The sequence below is a fragment of the Pinus tabuliformis genome, chromosome X (assembly GCF_031772625.1).
Source record: "Pinus tabuliformis cultivar Carrire ecotype Pingquan chromosome X, CPIR1, whole genome shotgun sequence".
Classification (NCBI taxonomy): Eukaryota; Viridiplantae; Streptophyta; class Pinopsida; order Pinales; family Pinaceae; genus Pinus; species Pinus tabuliformis.
Genome location: NC_142308.1, coordinates 536,828,661 through 536,854,238, shown reverse-complemented (window position 1 = coordinate 536,854,238; position 25,578 = coordinate 536,828,661).

The following is a 25,578-nucleotide window of genomic DNA, read 5'->3' as shown; positions in this document are numbered from 1 at the left end:
AGTTCAAGTGCTGCCTGGTTGAGAGCTGAGAGCTTAAGGCTCTTCTATGAGAGATTCGTTAGTTGGGTGTTGAGAGCTTAAGGCTCTTCTGTGAGAGAGAGTTGTGTGAACTCTTGAGATAGCCGTGTTAAGCTTTAAGGGAACTCTCGGTGCAGTGCAGTAGCATAATGCAAATATGAAAAACTCATTCACTAAAATATCCTAACTGCTCTTTTAGCTTCGATGTTCTTTTGTTGTGAATCCATCTGCAATATATAAAGTTGTTATCTGAGAATTTTCAGCACAACTTCTTCAGTTTTGCCAGGGTGCGACAACCTGAAATTGTTCACCCATATCCATAGACATCTATAGACATCAGACCACATATGTTTTGAAAAAACATTTTCAAAAATATTAATAAAGTTGTATTTGTATTCATATTATTTTCTACTTTGTAGATTATAAGGTTCATATAAAAAATTATTTTTAATATAAAACTTAGTAATTTTATTTCTTTATGATGGAAAGAAATATGTTAATATTTGCATTTTTCGAAGAAAAAAAAAGTATTTCTGATTTTTACATCATATTTGATTCCTGAAATAAATAATTATAAAAACCAAAAATACCATTTTTTATGATCTCAGTTAGTTAATAATTAATTATTTTCCTAAACAAGCTTAATTTTTATCATATATGAGGTCATATGAATATAGAATAATTTTTTTTAATTGTAAATAAAAATTTTAGGTCATATTGAATATAGAATAGTTTTCGTTTTAAATGCAAATGAAAATTTAAAATAAATAGAATGTCATATCTAGAATCGTGACATATTTACACCTTCCCCAATCTAGAAAATGTAAAAAACATTTTCAAAAATAATAATAAAGTTGTATTTGTATTCATATTATTTTCTACTTTGTAGATTATAAGGTTCATATAAAAAACTATTTTTAATATAAAAGTTAGTAATTTTATTTCTTTATGATGGAAAGAAATATGTTAATATTTGCATTTTCCGAAAAAAAAAAATATTTCTGATTTTTACATCATATTTGATTCCTGAAATAAATAATTATAAAAACCAAAAATACCATTTTTTATGATCTCAGTTAGTTAATAATTAATTATTTTCCTAAACAAGCTTAATTTTTATCATATATGAGGTCATATTGAATATAGAATAATTTTTTTTAATTGTAAATAAAATTTTTAGGTCATATTGAATATAGAATAGTTTTCGTTTTAATTGCAAATGAAAATTTAAAATAAATAGAATGTCATATCTAGAATCGTGACATATTTTACACCTTCCCCAATCTAGAAAATGTTTTGTTCTGAGGCTCAAGGTAATCACTTTAACTTTGATATTATTTTTGCTTCTATGGAACTAGACAAGTGACCTATTTTTCTTCTTCTCTTTCAATCCATTATTATAAAAAAATTACATATCTAAATACAAAGAAATTATCATAAAAAAAAATTACATATATAAATACAAAGAAATTTAAACGTTTCTAAAATATTCAAAACCTAAAATCGAGTGTATTAAAAAAAATCACTGTTATCGAATTTACATTAACATAAATTTAAAATTCCAACCTTCTTCGAGTGATCGACTTGTGCATTATGTTTTATGTTTCCTCTTACCGTCGTCGTCCCATCTTGGATGAAACGAAAAGTCCTGCATGATATCATCATGATATCATTCAACTATTCACTGATTAGATTTGTCTATTTGATACTTGGTGTAACTATCGTTAAAGAAGCAAAACAATCCACAACCCCTGTAAAATATTATCCGGAAAAGACTTTTTCAAGCACCGTTATGATATATTATCCGGAAAAAGACTTTTCAAGCACCGTTATGATAGTATGATCGTCCTGCGCAACACCCACATGAATTGATGTCCGCTAGCTTCTTTGCCGAAAGCATGAGAAATGGTGCACAAATAAAAAAAGGGCTTCATTTGTGCTTGAGGGAGGCCATTCGCTTACGACAGGGACTATGGCTGCATGCAACACTTGTTATTATTGTTTTCATTTTGATATAACTTGACCAAGTATACATGTTTACATAACATAATCTAACTCTGTATCTATCAACGAAATCTTTTCCTAGAATTATCAATTCTAATAATATTAATATTAAAATGTAAATATATTAATATTAGATTTAATAATTAATATTAATATTTTAATATTAATTTATATTTAATGATTTTTTTTACTTAGCATGATAACAAAATTTAAAGCTACATCAAATTAATATTTTCAATATTAAAATTTTGACTTGGAAATATTTATGTCGTTAAAGATTTTAATATATCCATATGATATTATTTTTTCTTTAAAAATTGGTTGTACAAATATTTAATTAAAAGAAATATTAAAATATTTTGGAGCAAGATTTTCGATTCTTTGTATTGAATTTTATTATATTTTTTTACCTATGTGGTTATTTTCAATTTTTTTTGGATTCGATATTAATTTTATTATTATTTTATTAGAGACATGGCATACTTACACATCTCCTCATACTGGGTTGTAAAATGAGTCAAATAGAAAAAAACATGTTTTTTTTTAATAATTTTAGTCCACACAAACATGGCAAAGAATGCATTCTTTGATGGTTTTCATACCCATAGCCTTGGTAAAATGTAGTTTTTCTTTTAGTGATTTTCGCGCCAACATTCTTAGTAAATTATGGATTTCTTAGTCGTTTTTATGGACTTGGGTTTCCAATTTCTATAATCATAGACTTCATCATAAAAGTGTTCTGATTTGATGAAAGTATATGGAACCTTCACCAAAATGAGGGGTTTGTACTTTGATTTGGTTCTTAGACTCATTAAACATTGAACACCTAAAATGAGGGGTTAGATATTATTATATTATTTTAATTAATAATGATATTTATAAGTTTTCAAATTTAATTTAAAATAAATTAGCAATTGCACTACATGTTGTAATGGAAATGACTTAATAAATAATTATATTTATAACTTTTCAAATTTAATTTAAAATAAATTAAAAATTGCACGACATGTTTCAATGGAAACGGATTAATAAATAATTATATTTATAAGTTTCAAAAGTAATTTAAAATAAACTAGCAATTGCACCACATGTTGTAATGGAAATGGCTTAATAAATAATTATATATATTTGCTAGCATTTTTGTCTGATCATATCATGAATGGGTCAGATATCATTATATTATTTTAATAAATAATGATATTTATAAGTTTTCAAATGTAATTTAAAATAAACTAGCAATTGCACCACATGTTGCAATGGAAACTTCGTAAGGGAATAGTAAACAATAGCAGAGAAGAAAGAAGTAAGAATTTTATGCAATTTTGTATATGAACTAGCATTTCTTTCTGATCATATGTTATGTTTTAGCGAGATTCCAACCAGGCTAATATTCTAGAATATAATGGATTGTAGATTTCTGTGGTTAGGTTTTTTAGACTCCGAACTCAGATATTCCACAGTTTTCATCTTTGCTTTGTCAACGTTTTGAGCCTAGACCAAGACTCATCATCAGGACTTGAATATGTTCAAAATTAAGGTAATGCACAACTCCTTAACTCCAAAGGATTTATGAAAATGCTCTTCATTAAAATTCATGAACTGCAACTGTTATAACTAAATGGTTTAAATCAAACATTTCATAGAACAAATAATATCATATCAAATTTAATTCACAATGCAATTGATAATAGTTTTTGTTAGAAGAGATTCAAGATAATGTATGTGCATTTTGAGTCAATTTTTATGTTAATTCTAGCATGTTGTCACAATTCTATTTTTGTGATCAAGAGTATAGAATTTTTAGGTGGTGTTCTATGTGAATTAAATAACTATGAGTTCCAACACTATGTATGTCATTTATTTTTCAATATCTATTTTTCCAGAGTAAGGAAGGTTTCAAATGCTTTCTACATTAGGGATAAGACTATGTTGTCACACTTTCTATTGGTCATGTCTCTCTTGGAAACAATCTAGAAAATCAGAAGAACCAAGAATAATTCCTTCCATAAACTAATAGCTAAAAGTAGGAATTTGTTGATGTCATTTCCAACTTCAATAAGCTTATAGCATAAAAATTCATCCTAGAGAGTTCATACCACCTTAAGAAATGCTCCTGAACAAATAAAAATGAGACTTTTCTCACATCGAAAAAGAAAACAAATATCTGTAAGAAATGAATGGCTCAAAATGCCTTAAATATGTTAAACATCCTTTAAGTTGCCAACATGATCAACTTTGTATGAATAATTCCATAGGATTTGACATTGCATTTAAGGGAAATGATAACTTAATAGTTGGGGTTGTTCAGATTACATGCAATAAATATGTGATGATGTTAATAGTAGGTGGATACTTGACATTGGAGGCAAAATCTCTAGAAAAAACAAGTTTGTTGTTTCTTGGCCATTAAAAACAACTGGTAACCCAAGTTATTTATGCATTTGAGAGATGCATAGTTGTTGTGATAATTCCTAGGGTCTTTTTGATATAAAAATTGCAAAGGATGATAATATAAATTAAGGTATTCTTTGGGTTGGCTATTTGGGAGAAGCTGGTGGAGAAACCATTGCAGATGTGATATTTGGAGCATACAATCCAGGTAATGTTTAAAACGAAATAACTAGTTTTGGGTACCATATCAAATAGGTCATCTTAATTTTTGAGCCCAAGGGTTAGCTCAAGTGGTCTAGAGTCAGATATGAAGTTGTTTGATATTGTTTCTAGTTGTTGCTACTCATAGGTTTGAATCTTTTCCATTCCCTTGGGGAAAGGACCTAGAATCAGAGCCAATGGTTATACTAACTTACCATCCTCAAAATGTGCAGAATTACTATGTTTCTTGAGATTTCATGCTCCAAAATATAGGCTAATTATTTATTTTGTTGTAAAGTACTATGTTTCTATTCCTGAGCCTTCATGCCCTAGAATCAGGGCCAATGGTTTGCCCAATTTACCATCCAAGAAATGGGGGAAGTACTTTATTCCTTGAGCTTTCATTCCAAGTAAAAATTTCATCTTAGTTTTTGAAATCCACACACATTGAATTCTTTTTGCAACTTTTGGGACAACCTCTTCTAGGTTTAACTGCAAATTGAGTACTTTTTTTAATGCCCGTATGAATGCATGGAAATTGCGGCTCAAATATCTTTCTATTGAGGGTGGAAAACTACCTATGAATTGGTACCCAAAGTATTTTGTTGTCAATTTCCCCATAATGAACATGAATATGAGGCCAGATAATGCCATAGGTTCCCTTGGTCCTACTTACAGTTTCTACACCAAAAAGGTAGTTTACTTGTTTGGATATGGACATAGATATATAAAATTCAACCACGATGTAGTCAAAGTGCCTCAACTGATATTTATTCCTCTGGGTGTATGTTATTAAATGAGATTAAATTCTTGTGAGGCTTTGAGTGACCCACCATCCTCATTCCAAACATTTAGCACCTTATATTTCTCTTTGGTTCATGTGTTTGTCCTCCATCTTCAACAATGGAAGCTAAAACAATTGTTCCAAGCATAAGAGTAGTCACAATGACTCATCAAGCCCGTCTCCCTACAAAATCCACTCTAAAAATAAAAATAAAAATTAGTGCCATAACATTTTCATTTTCTCCAAAAATTCAATAATGGCCTTCTCCCAAGTTCATTGAAGAGAGTTGCAATGACTCCTCAAGCCCCTCTCTCTATAAAATCCACTCCAAATAAAAATTCATTCAATGCCATGAAATTTTCATTTTCTCCAAAAATTCAATAATAATCTTCTCCCAACTTAATTGAAGAGCATGCTCTTGTGCACATAGTTTAGTTTAGCCATTTTCTACCGCTTCCAATATTCTCACATCACCTTAGTTGACAATATTTGTATCACTACAAGCTCCATTGTTGGCACCATTGTCAATACCACCATTCTTCACAGAACTCCAACATAAAGAGCTTCAATCTCAATACAGAATTTGAAGCTCTTGCCACCTTGTGTGTTAATTCCACCATCCCTAGTTTTCTTGTAGTAAGTATATACATTCTTAAATTTTTCCTTGCAGTTCTTTACAATTATGTGGAACCCCATATCTACAATATTCCTGCACATAAATTAAAATATCAGAGTTAGGATGTGATTCTAATGCATACTACACTATTAATGACATTCCATGAATATAGAACTCCATATCTGATGAATATATGACTATAAAATGACAAGGTTGGACATTATTCTTTAGCACACAATGATGTAATATCGATGTTGATTGTCACGATTTTCATGAATAAGAGTACCTACATGATTCATCTTACTCTTGAATTCCCAGAATGATCCAAACTTAAAGTTGTAAACTTCAAGGTTAAAAATAACTTGGATGACCAGTTTGTCTCTATGTTATGCCAAGTATGACTAGTCTTCATTAGTGTTACAGAAATGAAAAAAGAGTTGAAAATTGATTTCTCTAGGCTACAAAGCACTTGGCTTCTCTAGATTTCCAATGAAAAAGAGTAATGCAGTAAAACCATCCTGATTGGGTGATTAGACAAATGTTGGGAAACACACAGAAACAAAATATATGGCTAGATTTGGCTACAAATAATTTTTAGTTTAATTGAGTCAAGTACCCCAATATAAATACTATCCACATAGGTTGGTTGTGTGGTTGTTGGAATACTTGTAGGGTACATTTCCTATTACAAAAATGCAAGCTTTCCATCAGCCAAGTACAATGTAAGTATGTGTACATGTTGTTTAATTATTGGGTTATGAATAATGTTATTGCAACTAAAACATATGTGTTAAAAAATAACTTGAAACAGGATTTCCTGGACTAAACTTAGACCTCCTCCTTAAACAATGTGCTGTAATTGGATTGAATCTTGAAATGGAAACCCTAATGAAAAAAATTCAACAAAGAATTTGGACATCCTTAAATGATATTTATAGTGAGATATTTTAGAGTAAATTAGGGCATGGATATATCTCAAAAAGAATAATTATTACATAAGAAAACATAATTTTATCATGACATTGTTTCGTACACCCATCCTTTTACATTGGAAAACTTGGAATTAGAACATATACAACTAAATATATGTATCGTTGGGGTTTAAATATTTGAAGTGTTTCCTAAATATTTGAACAAAAGAGATATGGTAGAGAAATCCACATGAAAATTTGGTTCACTTTGCTTCAATTCAATAGACCATTTTCACCATATTTTAAAAGCTACAAGCTAGAAGTTTTAGTTCACAATGTCAAAATAATTATGACATTATCCACTAACCCTTTATTGCTAATCCTTTCATAACACACTTTTGAAACTCTATCATGGGCTTGAAAACCGATTTTGCTTCTATAATGGCTTTGTATCTTTTGTGTGCTATCCATTTCCATGCATTCAAACAAGCTCACATGAACAATATGTGGCTTGTTTCTCTTGCAATTCATCATTGGGTCCTGCCATCCTCATTCCAAACATTTAACACCTTCTACTTCTCTTTGGTTCATTTGTTTGTTGTAATGACTCCTCAGGCCCCTCTCTCTATAAAATCCACTCCAAAAAATTTGCTTTAAGTGCCATGAAATTTGCGTTGGTCAACATGTACATGCACCTTTAGGGCTTCTAGTATCATCAATAACATTGTTCACGGATGTAGAAGAAAGAGAAAAACATTGACCATTTTCCCTAAATGACTTGGCCCATGCATACCATTGCAGATGAGGTCTGTTTACACAATGCTATCTTGGGTCCTCATTCCATGAATGTTTGGTACATATCACTTCTCAATTCGAACAAATGCATAAACATAAAACTTATGCCATGTCCAATAATGTAGGTCACGTTTTTTTCTTTTAGTCTTATTCTCATCCTTGTGAGCTTTAGGAGGTGATGGTGTTGCTATGAGATCGGGATCTGACTTAAAATTTTTGCTTCTTAGTTTCTCCAAAAATTCAAAAATGACCTTCTCACGACTTGATTGAAGAGCATGTTCCTACGCAAGTATCTTAGTTTGGTTGTTCAATCTAGCGATTTCCTAGCTTAGTTTGATTGTTCAATCTAGCCATTTCCTACTTCCAAGCTTCTTCTCTTTCTCTATTGCTTCCAAGAATTTATTTTGTGAATTATCGTTCCATCCAACATTTTATCATGTTCCTAGGTTTTGTTTCCTTTTTTCTCCTTTCCCTTTTAAAAGGAAAACAAATTATAATTACTTTTGAGATATATAAACCCTCCATCACATTAAAATATATAATATATAAATAATAATTATAAATCTAGATCCATTTACCATAAAAATTAAAATAATAATTTGTAACCATATTTAAATTTTATTGACAGACACATAAAAAAATCAATACTTACAATATAACAAGATTTTTAAGTTTGGATATTCACTCCCACAATATTCACTCTCATTTTACAATAGATATTATTGGCTTGTAAATAGGCTTTGTTAAAATATCATGGGCCAATACCATGGCTCATTAAGTTCTATTAAGTTCTAAAAAAGATTAAATTTTTCCTCAAATTTTGTACTATAATAGAAAAATTAAATATAATAATAATGGTTAATGTAAATATATATTTATTTTTCAAACTCAGTACTAGATTTACTTGGCATGACACCTTATAGCTCTCACGTTGATTTTCTTGACATTCGTTGAGAGCCGACATTAGAACAAATGCCGTGAATTATCCAAAATTAAATTAATTGACACCAGTAAGTTGCGTTTAAGATTACACCATGTCAATTTCCATTTCATATTATACCATGTCAACTTCCATTTCATATGAATCAAGTGCAAGAGTTTCACTATTGCTTTACTCATACTTTGAACAAAATAAGTAAATATTTCTTAAGAAAACGGAGAAATAGCTCTATCGGGCATTAGGTTAGCAATGAAGTGTTGTTGTAACTATTTTTTAATATCAGTGTTACTCAATAAATATTTTTCTTAAGAAAATGGAGAAATAACTTTATTGGGCATTGGGTTAGCAATGAAGTGTTGTTGTAGCCATCTTTTAATTTCAATCCTCCAAAAAGATAAAACACAACCATCTTTTAATTTCAATCCAAAATCCTTACAAACAACCAAATAATATAGTCAAAAGAAAACCAAAACTTAAAAAAATAAACTAAGAAAAACATAACAAGCTTATTCACTTCTTCCATGTTATCGTCATGAGATTATTGGTGACAAGTATATTTGTTTACCTGTTCGGTTTATCACTCAAACATAATTGAAATGGAAAATTGTCATATGTCAACCAAATCAAATTGTGTTAAGTAGGAGTACATATGATGCTAAGAAACATGTGAACACTGCCAACTAGGATTTCTAAATATGAGACAAGGATTGGTAATGAAATAGATGTTTTGAAGAAAATCTAAATTTGGAGATGTAAAGGACCCTTGACTATGCAGAACTTTGAAATCTATTGTCAGGGGTTACTTATAACTTGTATATCCTATGAGAAGAACAAGCACCACCCCACGACTAAAAATTGCATGTCATCAAGGTCTCAAAGAAATGATTAAGCCAATTCTTACTCTCAATAATATTGATAGGCTCTTCCTTGAGTTACAAGTTAATGGAGTGGAAGCTTATCAAACCTTATCAAGGTCTACTGAGAATGTGAATGTGGTCATGGCTACTTCTGAGGATGATGTGCTTGGGGATGTTCAAGTTTATCCAGAGAAAGGCACAGTTGCATTCTCAAATGGAATTTACAGAAGACATTTTAGGACATTTATTTTAGCAAAGGGAATTTTACCTTTGCAAAGCTCAGGGAAGACCTTTAAGGACCAATATGGTATATTTATTTTAAGATTGTAATTTTGCTTAGATAATTATTTTTAGGAGTTTACCAAAAAGGAGTTTCCTTCTTGTAGGGAGTCTCAAAGAGATGAGGTATAGTGCAAATTTTAGATTTAGGTAGAATAACTACAATTTAGACAGTAAAGTGATTTTTTGCTTTGTGATCAACATATCAGGTATGTTTCTTGAAGAATAAAAAATATGTGATCATCCTATCAACTATGTTTCTTGAAAAATTACTTGGAAGGTATATATGAGGAAAATAACATACTTCATTATAAGAATGAAGCATGCTAGTGAAAACAACGAGAAATTAAATAATGCCCATTTTCTTGAGTTTCATGATGCAAGATTCCAATCATTTAAACCCTAGGTTATATTTTAAGTGTCGAATTAGGGCAGATGATGGGGAGTATTTCTAATTCGAAGGAGATGGTGGGTAGGATTATCTCTTGGAATGTGCTAAGAGAAGCCAAAGTGGAGCCTCCAATCTAGAAACTCTATTTTCTCTTCGGAGGAGTAAACACCAAGATATTTATGTCATCTGGAGCAAGAGCTCAGATCTCTTTGCTCATTCGATGAGAAATTGCTGGAAACATATTGGATCCCCCACTCAAAACTATGTTTCCACACAAGTCCTTTTGGATATTCTCATCACATTTCATATTAGATTTGTAAGTAGCTTCATGTATCCCTAGAGCTTCTATTCCAATGTGGGAAGGCTGGAAGAAAACCTATGGATGCCTAAATATTTCAGAGCGAATTTTCATCACTTCCTCATCTACAAGCTCATAATTATTTTCTAATGCAGTAGAGGCATTTTCTAGTTCCATATCCTTCTCATAATCCATTGCAACATATCCCATTTTTTCCTTTATGTCTTGAACAATTTCTCATTTTGTTGTTGTAATAAAAGAGTACCCCCTCTCTATTAGCATCTTGCATAATTCATTAGTTATGTCTCTACCTACAAGTTCTATTTTATCAATTGCATATGGGAGGGCATTTCATTCATAGATGGGAACAACATAAGTGACACCATCTCTAGAATTGAGAACAATACTTGAACAAAATTAGGGATTTGAAAATATAAAATTATTGTTTTTAATATGTACCAAGCATAAGATGTTGTTGAGATCATATCAGTCTCATAGCATTCACCAATACAACTATTTGTATAAATTTATTTTAGGAATTTTTTTTGAAATGATTGAAACGTGAGATTTCGAAGAGGTTTATTAAATATCTACTTTAATATTCAAGGAAATAGAGGTTGCAAACCTATAGTTCTTCCACTTGCATAAAGAGAAAGCACAAATTTAATAGTAATATACATAACAGGTGTGTTAAAGGCTTCAAACATGATTTGAGTCATCCTCTCTCTGTTTTACTTGGTATTCACAGGAGCCTCTGTCATCAAAACTGGATGATCCTCAAGAGACACATGGAGCTTGTTATTGAACATGTGTCACCAGATTTTGTCCATGTCATTCCAATTGTTAATGATTATGTACTCAAGATGATATTTCAAGGTCACAATATCCCTCTTATATAGTTCTCTGTATCCACCATATTCATCCTTCTATCCCACACCAACCATGACACTAGTGTGCCTCAAAAAGCAACTCTCAGAGTATCATCCCCTTCAAATCAAACCTTCAAAAACCAATCCCTTACCATCTTAGTACCATCAGAATGGATATTTTTTTTCTTCTTGAGAGAAGCGACACATACTATCAATACAGAAAATATGTATGAATCATAAGCTGCCATAATCCTACCTTAACTATAACTCATTAAAAACCCAAATAAAATACACTTATATGAATTGTAAAATGACTGACATGACACCCTTGGGTGACTATTTCCATTTTACAAATAAAATGCAATTACCATAACCATCTCCTGGGGGTGAAATTCATTCATATATGGCCCTACTCTTCCATTCCATGCACATGGAGTCAATACCACTGATGGAACATGTACGATTATTACAGAACCCATGTTACTTGCCATGCATGGGGTTAATACCACTGATGGAATGGGTATGATTATTATAGAACCCATGTTACCTACCATTGACCATGATTTAAGGACTTTATAGATCATCAATCAAACAACTCGAGGCTTTATTACCTAACACACTTGTAGTTACGCAAAAATTCACCAAATATTTACACAATTTGACCATCAATCTCAACCTTTGATGGATTTCATGTGAGATGTGCATGGACCTGCCTCCTATTCTTATACTCATACATCTTGGTAAATAAATGGGTAAGCTCAACCAAATTATGAGACTCACTAGAAACTAGAGCTAATGTGGATGTATTCTCAGACAAAACTATCTCATACCCATCTTCATATGAGCTAATTCCTTCTGCCACCAGCTATCAAAACATGGCGCCTCCACGTGCTCCTCCCCACTAGAAGTTGCATATACATGATTATAAACCACATCAAGTAAATTATCTCTCTCACTCATGTGAAATCATGAGCATTTTTAAGATTTCCCAAACTCTACAAAAAAGAACTGGTTTTTTTCAATATCATGCTTCCATCTTCTAGATGGCTCTTTATTGAACTCTCCAAAATTGAAAGTTGGGTCTCCTCATCTACCCCAACAAGCCTTTAGAGGTTAAAATCATATTTCAATTTTTTAGTGAAAACTCAAACATTATCATCAAGCAATGAACACCCATTACTATAATGATGGATTGCATGCCTATAAGAGTACATAAATGGATGCAACATGAGCTATGAATCAATCAATTTTTTTAAAACCAAACATCTCAAATATAGATAGAAGTCCGTAGAATAGACCTAAGTTTGTAAAAACCTATCAATCTCAAAATTTTAATCACTCCTATACAATATAAACATGGGAATAAAATATAGAGACTTACCATATGTTAGGATAGGAATGAACCGTGGAAAAATCAATTCCTCTGATTTCGTTATTAGCGATGAAATATTTGCCCACAAAGAATCCTGGATTGATATCTCTTTTGTATTTTCCATAAAAACCTTCTAGACCAGCCTCCAGAAGATGGTTTCCATGTTAGATGATCCAAAAATACAATGTTATCATAGGTTATAAAATTAGAATAAAATAATTATTAATTTAAGATATTAAATTAATAATTATTATTCTAGAATGTTGAATTATTTAATGGAGACTTTTAGAATTAGCATATTGTTGTAACTAGATATGACTCTCCAAATGTGTCGTATCTTAGGCTCTATGTTAGGAGATTTGTTAGCTAGTTGGTTTTTATAGCATTTATTGTAAATGGACACTTGTTATTTAATAAGTGATCCATAATTAGAGGTAGTTAGGACATAGAGCTTATAAATGGCTCATTGCAAGAGTGTTTGGTTGTTCGGGTGTAAACTCTTGCAAAATCAAATTATGTAATTATTTTTTCTGATTAATAAAATTATGTGTCTAATGACACTTTTGCCATTATTCCATCAATGGATTTGACATGGTTAGCGATCTCCACTATCCATCCCTATTTTCTCATCACAGTCAAAGCACTACCATTCTTACTCACAACACTTACCATCATTACTAAAATAATGAATCACTAGAAAGGAAACTGTTAAAAATAACTCTACCAAACTATGTATCTAGAAGATTTAGTGTTCACAAATAACATCCTTTCTTGAATCTCTGATTACATTTGTTTTCCATTTTCTAGTTTTGATTCAAATAAAAATAGTTATATATGACTTGGAAGGTCCTCCTAGAAGAATCAATTTAACAAGAAAAGGCATTGTTGAATGCAAATTTTCTTAGTTCTTTGTGTGTGTGTAGCTATTATTTGCTAATTAGTCTATGTATGTGTATACACATAACAAAACCAATGTACACATACATTACAAAAGGAATGTAAGCATATAAAGAGACAAGATACATATATTTATAGCCTTTGCTATCTTAACATGGGTCTTATAATAGGCTTTAACAGTGGGATTGGTGAAGAAACCATCATCGCAGTTGAGAATTTGTCCAACATTGCGAGCCCATTATACATATTGGGCCCTTTCTCCAAAGTTCACATAATTGTTTGCTAGGCTAATCATTATTCTGATACCATAATTTATGGCTTGAAATACCACAAGGTCCAAAGCCTGAACCAAAACAACCCCAAAAATCATATTAAAATGAACAACGCTAGCAAATCCAAACACCCAAAAGAAAAATCTCTGAAAAAATGCGTTGAGGTCCTGAAGGCTTACGACCCCTTGCACAAACCTCAAATACTTGTTCACCTATACACCAGGAAAATTGTGAAATGCATTATATTGGCCATCATTGAAGGCCCAAGTCCTGGTAACATTAAGCCTATGAGTTGGACCTTGTTGAAACACAAAGGTAACTTTATTTCTCTATGTTATATCCCTTGCCATAGTCATTAACCAGTAAGAGTTGAACTTATTGGAAAAGAAAGGTTTCCCATTGAGAGTAAAGTGGTTTGAACATAATTGTAGAAAACTATGAATATATAAGATCTAGTGTTCAACAATAGAATCAAGACCTTAAACTAACATCCTTGCTTGAATCTTTGATTACATTTGTTCTCAATTTTCCAGTTTTGATTCAAAGAAAAAAGGTGATATCTGACCTTGATGGTCCTCCTAGAAGGATCAGTTTCAAAACGAGGCTCGTTCATGAGCTCCCATGCAAATATTGTAGGGTCATCCTTGTAGGCTACTCCAGTAATGTTATTCACTCTATTCAACAAAGTCTGCAAGAAAATGCATTGTTGAATGCAGATTTGTTTAGTCCTTTGTGTGTGTGTGTAGCTATTGTATGTTAATTAGTCTATGTATGTGTATACACATAATAAAAGGAGTGTAAGCATACATAACAAAAAGAATGTACACATATAAAGAGACAAGAGATAGACATTTATACACTCTGCTACCTTAACATCATTCTTATAATAGGCTTTAACAGTGGGATTGATGAAGAAACCATCATCATAGTTGAGATTCTGTCCAACATTGCAATCCCATTGCACATATTGGGGCTTTCCTCCGAAGTTCACATAATTTTTTTCCAAACTAAGTATTAGTCCGATACCATATTTTTTGGCTTGAAAGACCTCAAATTCTAGAGCTCGAACCTAAATAGCCCCAAAAATCACATTCAAACAAACAATGGTAGTAGATCCACACACCCAAAAGAAAAATCTCTTGAAAAAAATGGGTTGAGGTCATGAAGGCTTACAACCCCCATGCATAAACCTAAATACTTGTCCATCATATACACCAGGAAACATTTGAATGCCTTTTACTGGCCACCGTTTAAGTCCCAAGTCATGGCAACATTAAGCTTATGAGCTCCACCTTGTTGAAAAGCATAGGCAACTTTATTTCTCTTTGTTAGACATTAACCACTAAGAGTTGAAACAATTGACAAACATAGGTTTCCCATTGATAGTTAAGTGGTTTAAACATAACTCTAGCAAACTATGCATCTAGAAGATCTGGTGTGCAACAATAGAAACAAGACCTTAAACTTACATCCTTTCTTGAATCTGTGACTACATTTGTTTTCCATTTTCATGTTTTGATTCAAAGAAAAAACATGATATTGGACATGGACGACCCTCCCAAAAGGATCACTTTGACAATGAGGCTCATTCATGAGAACCCATGCAAAGATTATAGGGTCATCCTTGTAGGCTACTATAGTAATGTTGTTCACTCAAGTCAACACAGTCTGCAAGAAAATGCATTGTTGAATGCAGATTTATTTGGTTCTTTGTGTGTGCGTGTAGCTAGTGTATGCTAATTAGTCTATGTATGTGCATACACATAACAAAAGTAATGTATGCATACATAACAAAAGGATGTATGCATATAAAGAGACAATAGACAGAGATTTTTACTCTCTGTTACCTTAACATGGTTCTTATAATAGGCTTTAACAATGGGATTGGTGAAGAAATCATCATCATAGTTGAGATTTTTTCCAGCATTGCGAGCCCATTAGATATATTAGGCCTTTCCTCCAAAGTTCACATAATTTTTTTGCAGACTAAGTATTAGTTTGAACCATAATTTCTGGCTTGAAAGACCACAAAGTCCAGAGGCTAAACCAAAATGACCCAAAAAATTAGATTAAAGAAAATAGTTCCACGAGATCAAGACACCAAAAGGAAAAATCTCTTTAAGAAAAATGGTTTGAGGTTGTGAAGGCTTACAGCCCCCATCCATAAACCTGTAATACATTTTAATCATATACACTAGGAAAGGTATGCAATGCCTTATACTTGCCATCGTTGAAGGCCCATGTCTTGGCAACATTAAGTCTATGAGTTGCACCTTGTTGAAAAATAGAGGTAACTTTATTTCTCTATGTTAGATCAGTTGCCACAGTCTTTAACTAGTAAGGGTTGAACCCATTGAGAAAAAGAGGATTCCCATTGACAGTACAGTGGGCGTCACTTACCCAAGGATTTTGTTTTTTTATTCTTGAGAAAAGTGGTATATACTATCAATACAGAAAAATGAATTCAAGATTCACTGTGTTTATGCCTAAATTTTTGCAGAAGATGGATCAACTTGTACTAGCACCAAGCTTCATGGCCTCCACCATGTATCAACACACAATGGAACTTTCCATGTTGGTGGCTACGACTACCATTTTTATTGTAGTCATGAAGAGTCTCCTCCTATTGACCCTTGGCGTTGATGGAAAGGCTAAAAATGTACCATAGAATTTATCGTTGATGGAAATAAGGCACTTGTTGCATGTAAACAAAGAGAGTGATGGACTCAGACTGTTTCCTCGAAGGGGCCCCTAATGCCTACAATCAACGAAGTGAGATTGAAAACGTTTGAGAGAGATGCAATTTCCGTGTGTAAGGGAGTTAGTAGCCCATGTTGCCTCCAATCGAAGAAGTGAAGTCGAAATTCTTCAGGAGGGATGGAATTTTTGGGTGTAGCAGGTTTAGGGTTTAATAACTCTTCTTTCCAGGCTACCATCGCATAATCGAACCACTAAAAATCTTCCAATCATCTAACATATAATATAACAGGGCACGGTGATGACAGGTGGACAAGAGACAAGTTCCTTTTAGAGCAGAATCCCTTACGATGAAATTAGGTTTATGATTAGGAATCTCATTTAATATGCACACTAGTATTTTTGATGAGGAATCTCCTTGATTATGTGAGGATTTAATTCAACAACTCCAACTGATGAAAAGAAAATGATATTAAATAAGTAAATTGAAACAGATAGATGTCAGCATGTCATATAAAATTTATATATATATTTTTAAAATATATTGGAGGAAACATGTATTCAACGATTTAGTGTCTTGAATATATATTAAATAAGTAAATTGAAACATGTATTCAACGATTTAGTGTCTTGAATAAATTAAAACACTAGATATATAATTAAATATATATTTGGACTTTATTTTTAAACTGAACAACAAATTGAAATTACCAAACACAAACCCATTGAAAGTCACTGAATGGTCCAATATATAAGAGCGGTCAGGTAATAGGTAAATTATAAATGGATGTAACATGCATTCCTCTCTTTTTATTTTTTTCTTATGTTACCTCCATTCTCTAATTTAAAGTATGGATGTAACCTATGCAAAAACAAAGAGAGGAATATATTTGGACTTTATTTTTAAATTGAACAAGAAATTGAAATTACCAAACACGAACCCAATGCAAGTCATTGAATGGTTCAATATATAAGAGTGGTAATGTAATAGGTAAATTATAAATGGATGTAACATGTGTTCCTCTCTCTTTTATTTTTTTCATATGTTACCTCCATTCTCCATTCTTTAATTTAATGTATGGATGTAAAACATATGCAAAAACAAAGAGAGGAAATAAAGTTTGTTATATATATGGACTGGCTTACAAGGTTTGACATGTATTGAACGATTTAGTGTCTTGAATAAATTAAGACACTAAATATATAATTAAATATATATTTGGACTTTATTTTTAAACCGAACAACAAATTGAAATTACCAAACACAAACCCAACTAACCATTTAGAAACTTATGCAAGTCAGTGAATGGTTCAATACATGTGAAACGTGCAAATCATTCTAAATATATAACAAACTTTATTGCCTCTAGATGTTGTGTGTGGTCATTCTAATATTAGGCAACACAGTTTGTTATATATATGGACTGTATTACAAGCTTTGACATGTATTAAACGATTTAGTCTCTTAAGTAAATTTTTAAATAAATAAGTAAATTTCTGTTTGGTAATTATGTTAGAATTTCTGTTTGAAAATTATGTTAGAATTTTAATAACGATTTGCTCAAACTAATTTTATTAAAAATATCAAGATATTTAATTGTGCAATGATATTGTTGCAGAAAAAAATAAAATAAAAAATATTACATTTATTTGTCGTTGAAATTAACAATAAAAAATAAAATTCTAATATATTATATGATTACATAGTTTCATAACCTCAAATATAGTATTTAAAAATTTTAAACTTAATTTTCTTATATAATTAAAACAAACTATGTTAATGTACCCAGTAAAGGTTGTTGGAAACCCGATTTGAACGTTTTTGGTGGTTAATGAAATTTGGGTCTGTAATATGGCGCTAACAAGAACCGCTCCTTTAATTTTTAAATATTTTATTCTACGACTTTAGATTCGGAGAAAACTAACATATGTTTGGTTCGCTGAAATTTTTAAATTTTCGTTTCTTCTACTTTAGATTCGGAAAAAACGAATATTTAAATAATGTTAGGACAACACCTGCTCATCTGCTGCACGGCCCCACATATGCTCAAATGTATTAATTTAAATTGTTCAAGTCTATTAACTTAAATTATAATTGATTTAAAAGTTTATATATTAATATTAATATAATATTATTTTAAATATTTAAGATTTAAAATATAAATAATAAAATATATTTAGACCTTTTTAATATTATTATTTATATTTAAATATTGAATAAAATAATAATATTTAATTATTAAAATTTTAAATTATATGGATCAAGAAGATTTTTGGAAAACTGTATGGTATGATTGTGAATTTACCTAAGATATAATGTTCCAAAAGTTTTAATCTACTCTTCTTCATTATATTATGTATTGTTGATTAATTCTAGTGAACGAGAATGTTATGAAGAAGCAGTGCAGGTAGAAACCAGGAAGAAGTGGGAGCAAGCCATGAAAGAAGAGATGGACTCCTTAGCACATAACCAGACTTTGGACTTAGGTTGCCTGCAGGTAAAACAACATTGAAGAATAAATGGGCTTACAAGTTGAAGGAAGAAGATGGAGATAGAAAAAGGTATAAAGCTAGACTTGTGGTGAAAGGGTTTGCATAGAAAAAGGGTATGAAATTTGATGAGATATTTTCTCCTGTTGTGAAAATGACTTCAATAAGAACTATTCTAAGTCTAGTAGTAGCTAAAGATTTGCATCTTGAGCAGTTAGATGTAAAGACATCTTTTCTCCATGGGGATTTGGAGGAAGAGATATATATGCAGCATCCACAAGGATATGAGGTAAAAGGGAAGGAGAAACTATTGTGCATGTTGAAGAAGAGCTTATATGGCTTAAAACAGGATCCAAGGCAGTGGTATCTAAAATTTCATAGGTTTATGTCTGAACAAGGTTATACTATGTGTCACTCTAATCATTGTGTTTATCTCAAAAGGAAAAATGATGGCAGCTATATTATATTGTTATTGTATGTAAATGATATGCTTGTTGCAGGTTATAACATGTAAGAAATAAATGTGCTCAAAAGGAAATTGGAAAACTCATTTGCAATGAAGGATTTGGGTGCTACAAAACAAATACTTGGTATGAGAATAACCAGAGACAGGAAGAATCGCAAATTAACATTGTCTCAAAGTGAGTACATAAAAAAGGTGTTCAAAAGGTTTAATATGCAGAATTCAAAATCAGTTAGTATACATTTGGCTAACCATTTCAAATTAAGTAAGGAGGCGTGTCCCAAGACTCAAGAAGAAATGGCTCATATGTCTAAAGTTTCATATGCATCAGCAATTGGAAGCTTAATGTATGCAATGGTATACACAAGGCCTGATATTGCGCATGCAGTGGGAGTTGTAAGTAGGTACATGAACAATCCAGGAAGAGAATATTGGATGGCAGTGAAGTGGATTCTCAAGTATTTGAGAGGTACCACAAATCAAGCATTATGCTTTGACGGTTCAAACATTGCTCTATAGGGATATGTTGTTGCAGATATGGCAGGTGATAGAGATAATAGGAGGAGCACTACAGGATATGTATTTACTGTAGGTGGAACAACTGTCAGTTGGGTTTCAAAAATCCAAAGTGTTGTTGTACTTTCAACAACAGAAGCAGAGTATATTGCTGCTACAGAGGCTAGTAAAGAAATGATTTGGTTACAAAGGTTTCTAGATGAATTGGGTAAGAAACAGGAGTTGGGCAGGTTATACAGTGACAACCAGAGTGCCATACATCTTGCAAAGAACTCTGCATCTCATTCCAAGACTAAACATATACAACTCAAGTACCATTTCATAGGGTTAGCTTTGGAAGATGGACAGATGAAGCTGGAAAAGATACACACTAGCCAGAATATTGCAGATATGCTAACAAAAGTTGTAACCAGGGAGAAACTAAGAATCTACTCAGTTTCAATTGGTCTTCAAGTATGATGAAGAAGATGAGAAACAACTAGGTCCAAAGTGGAGTCATTGTCTAGCAAATGAAGCAGTCGTGGAGTTGCTATAATCAGTCTCCAAGTGGGAGATTGTTGGGTGTGGAGCCTGATTATCTTCTGTATTCAAAGGTTTTAGTCAAATGTATATGCCAGGAAGATTTTACACCCTTCCACGACGGCGGGTGTGGGGGGGCTAATCCCCCCGGCTGGGGGATCCAAGGGCCAGCGGTCCCACGGCGGGGGTTCAGGAAGATTTTACAACCCTCCACGGCGGCGGGTGTGGGGGGGCTAATATCCCCCGGCTGGGGGGTCCAGGGGCCAGCGGTCCCCCAGTGGGGGTTCAGGGGCAACACCCCCGAAGCTAAAAACATATGTAAATTTGCCTTGTAAAAGTATAATTATTTCTAGTCAATATGTGCCGTTCATTAGGCGGATGATGTGATGGTAGAAGTTATGTTTAATTTAGGACTTTTTTCCCTAGAAGGCAACCCCTCGCTATATATGAGGGAATTGTATTTCGTCTATGTAGACGTGTATTCTGAGTGAGGAAGAGAGAGGAGGTTGAGAGTGAAGAGGGAGTTACAATGGATCTGTTGTAGGTTGTATCTCTTCGGTTTGTTGGATAATATAGAAAGAAGGACTGGCTGTTTCTCCCTGGACATAGCCCAAACTGGGTGAACCACGTATATATGTGTCTCTCTTGTTTTATGCATTTTCTCTGTTTATATTTTTGCAATATTTTATGTGTTCCATTTTTCTGTAATACATAATTTTCTAACAAAATTCTGAAATCGTTTCTAGTGTCAGTTTCCATAATATAGATATTTTCATTAATATATTTATTATATTTATTTTGTGAAAGCATGTTCTTCATGCTTAGAGCAAAAAGAATAAAAAATAATTTATTTGATTCAAGAGAATATTTATTTTAGTGATGTCAAATTTGGACATTTGAAAGAAAAATAAATCAATTTTTGTTTTTATGTCATAAGGCCACAACACCTTCAAGTTGGCCTAGTGGCACCTATTTTACCCTCGTGGAAAGTTATATATGTTTGGCAAGTTAAACCTCTTCGATACATAATGCATCAAGATATTATCTATCTATTATTGCACCAAGACAAGTTGGAAAAGGTATGAAGTCAAATGAGAGAGAAATAAGTCAAAGGAGAAAGAGAAACCAAAGTTTTCCTCCCTAATCCAACTCACATGTGCAGTTTTTTTGAGGTTTTGTATGGCTGAAATTCAACCTCTATTGCAGGGTTAAAAATATTTGTTTAGACTAGATTTGCAACAAGTTAATTAAACAACATTTATTTTCACTATTGGAGGGGACTTGGAGGAGGGTTTTAACTTAGAAGCTTTATGGAAAACTTGGTCTTGGATATCTCATCTTGGTATGATTATATGAGAGAAGGATTATTGCGCTTTCCCCCTTGTCATGTTTCTCCTTGGCTAGTAGCCTAAATTTTGGTGGCTCTTGTCTCTTTATGATCTTTATATTTTGTACATTTGTATAATTTATTGATGAAGAATACAACCTAACATTCACAAGTACTTATAAAGTAGAGGAATCAAGAATTAATCTCTATTGCACTTGGTTTCTCAACATGATATCAGAGATAAGGTGAAGGAAGGAAGCTTGAAGATCACATTTTTCTAGTACTCTTGATTGAAGACATCTTTGTAGCAACTCTTTCTCTCTCTTAACTTATATGTACATTAAGGAATTTCTCAAGGAACTAAGTATTCTCCTTAAATCTATAAAAGGATATATCACCATTATTCTTTCTAAATTATCTAAAAGACTGAAGGATGGGAATTTATACTCTGCTCTTATAGGTTCAATTGAAGATGACAATGCTCGGGCAATCAATAATGGATATGCAAGTCATATGATAGGTGAACTTGGACATCTTAATAATATATCAAATGGAATTTCTTCTCACAAAGATAAACTTTAAGAACAAACTAGCTATCTATGTTATAGACATTTTTGGGCACTACAACCCCAAGCATGAAATCTACATAAACCAAGGGCTCCTAAGTCCCTAAAAGTGTTTTTCTAACCCCTAAAGGAACAAGGTCAATAGATTACAGCTTCTCCCAGAAGTTCTCCATGAAAAACTACTCAGAATTGGTCAAAACAGGATCATTTCAGCTGCTCCACTGGCCAAGTGCATTGCATCTCACCTAAATACACTGTGTGGGTGCGTTGCATTTCAAAAAGCCCTTCTATGGGGTGCGATGGGCGAGAAGTGACAAATGGCAGTGTCATTCCACGAGGTGGAGAGGCAATGGAAGCTTCCAGAATCTTCTCCTGTGACACTTGCCTCTCTGAATTTGACCAAGGATGAGTAAGAGATCATCAATCTCCAAGTGGAAGCAAGAACTATCAGAGGGAAGACACTAATCAAATAATAAGCTGACTCATCTCCATTATAGATATCTATATATGGATCCCTCATCCCAGAGATCCAGAGGCTGGAATTTTGCATATTGTAAGGAATTGATGTTGGTTTCTTGAGACAAACATCAGATTGTTGGGTGATCTAAGATTTGTTTGAGGTGAAGAGGGGCTTCCTTGCTGGGAGGTTGATGCTGCGTCAGAACAACTGGTTGTAACTCCTCTTGGCTCTTTCTTGTTTATCAATAAAAGCTATTCAAGTTTTCCTCCATGCTCTTGTGTCATTGATGTTTGCTACATTTGTATGGTCAATTTACATCTGATCCTAGATTGTTTATGATTATAGATCCATGTATTTGTATAGTGCTATGCTACTGTGATCTTACAGGTACTTTGTGAAGCTAGGCGTGCAAGGGAGCAGGTAGCTAAAGACTATCAAAGAAGAGAGGAATCAAATCAGGAAATTAGCGCAAGACAGAGGTTGGTCTTTTTGTTCCTCTCTATCTATAATTCATAAAGGAAAAATGAAAGTATATTTTCTCTGTTTGTTTCTAAGGCAGCTGTCACACCTTAGTGGGATAGAGCAGTTATATATAGACACTTTTCCCTGTAACAAATGGAGACTTCGCTGGGGAAGAATTAGTTTGTTTGTTTATCATTCTTTGTTGTCTATTTCATAAACTTACAGGTAGCATTCGAACTGCATTTGCCATAACAAATGCAAAGTAGATAAATGCTACTTCAATCCATCTACTAGATCTGTTTATGATTTAAACAAATGGTTCACAAACTATCTGATTGCCCTTGTGATAGTTCTTAGATCCTCCTTAGATCTACCCCTGATTGCTTTTTGCTCGGACAAAACCCAAGAACTGAACTGCAAACTGTGACCCGGAACCCAAACAAAATCTCTTTTCTAGCCCAGTGCAGGTACTATTCATAGAATCTGAACTTCAGCGCACTTCTCGAGTGGACAAGGTGCGCTGCATTTCAAATTCTCTGTGTTACAGGTGCGCTGATCAGACTAGGCTCTGTGCAGTTTTGGTTTCTATGATTCATTCTTTCCAGTTCTATTCCTGAATTTTGCTGCCTGTGATCAGTAAATGTCTGTTTGAAACCCCTTTTCCTTGCTGTTATTCCACCTCCTTTGTACAAAAGAACTGTAGATGTTTTTGTGTGTTTGTTGAGTCATTTTCAGTTCTCCTTTGCAAAAGTAGCATAATCATACTGTCGTCCTTTGATTTGAAACTGTCGCAAGTGTCGATTTCAATCGTAGGAAAGAGTTTGATTGCTATTGATGGTCGATTATCCTATTACTATTGTTCTTGGTCTGAATTTGTAATTTTCCAGTGTCAAGAACAAGTATTCATTTCAAAATCGTAAGGTGTTGTGATCGTCTCCATTTTTGATTTCGAAAAGAAACTTGTTGATATTTGTCGCTTGAAAAGAAATTCAGATTTGTTCATCAACTTTCTTTTTAGCATTCATATACTAATAAAGTCGAAAACAAATACATGCATGTGCATTTGCATATAGACAGTCTGATTGGCTTGATTTAGGAAAGTGCATTTAGAGTGTGCTCTTTGCTCTTTGTGAAAAGATTCTATCTTTCTTTCCTTAGTAGCTAGGATTTTCATTGCACAAAGGAGATAAAAAGTTTGTTTATCATCTTAGATTGCATTTTAGGAATTATATCTACATCTCGCGGTGAACCTGAAAGGTAAACCTCATAAACAAGATCAACTTAAAATAATCTCAATGAATCTAACAACGCTTTGGAACTTAACGCACAACATTTAGAAGTCTAGGCTAGAGACGTATTCCGGTGTCGTAAATCCTGGTAACTGTTGTTCTCACTGATGGTTGGGTGATTCCTCCACTTTGAGGTGATAAGTGCCAGTACAGACTTGTGCTCCCACGTACTGTCGAGTATATTTTGGGAGACCCCAATAGGCTTAATCCTTTATCCATAGGAAGCCGTGTTTGCCGCCCTATCAATCGCAATGCACTGAACACAGCATTCGGGAAGATTGACTGCCGTACCGTAAAAAGTATTCTGCAGTTTTGCAATTGGTTTGGTAATCCCTCTACCTAGATTTCCAGAGCAGTCCCTTTCGTTCCTTTTCAGACTCCTTAACAGAAAAGGTCCATTTGAGCACTTGTCACTTCAGGCTCATTAAAAATCGAAGGAGACTAGAGTCATCTTTTGTTTTTTCTCAACTCTTAAAAATTGAAAAAACAAGTTGTGTCAAAGCGTCTAAAATTTATTTTAAACGGAATACTCATTACCCTTTCCTACATTGATCTTGGGTTGAGAAAATGGAATCCACCAACCAAGGAATTCCCCTTGGAGGAAATCCTAGTCCCTTCTCCTCTTGGGGAGATGTTGGTGCACCCCATATGGCCACATTGTCGCTTCCAGGACTGACAATCGGCTTGCCTGTATGGCTCTTCTCAACCTCTGTCATTCAGAACACCGCAATTCCTGAACAATCGAACCAGCAACTAGACGAGTCCAGAGTTACCCACCAACCTTCTACTTCCTCTAATTCTTCCTCTCCTCCCTCCTCTTCGCTTGATGGGGCTGGTAAAGCCAAAAGTCAAGTACCTGAGAAGAAGAAGGAAAAGAAGAAGAAAGAGAAGAAG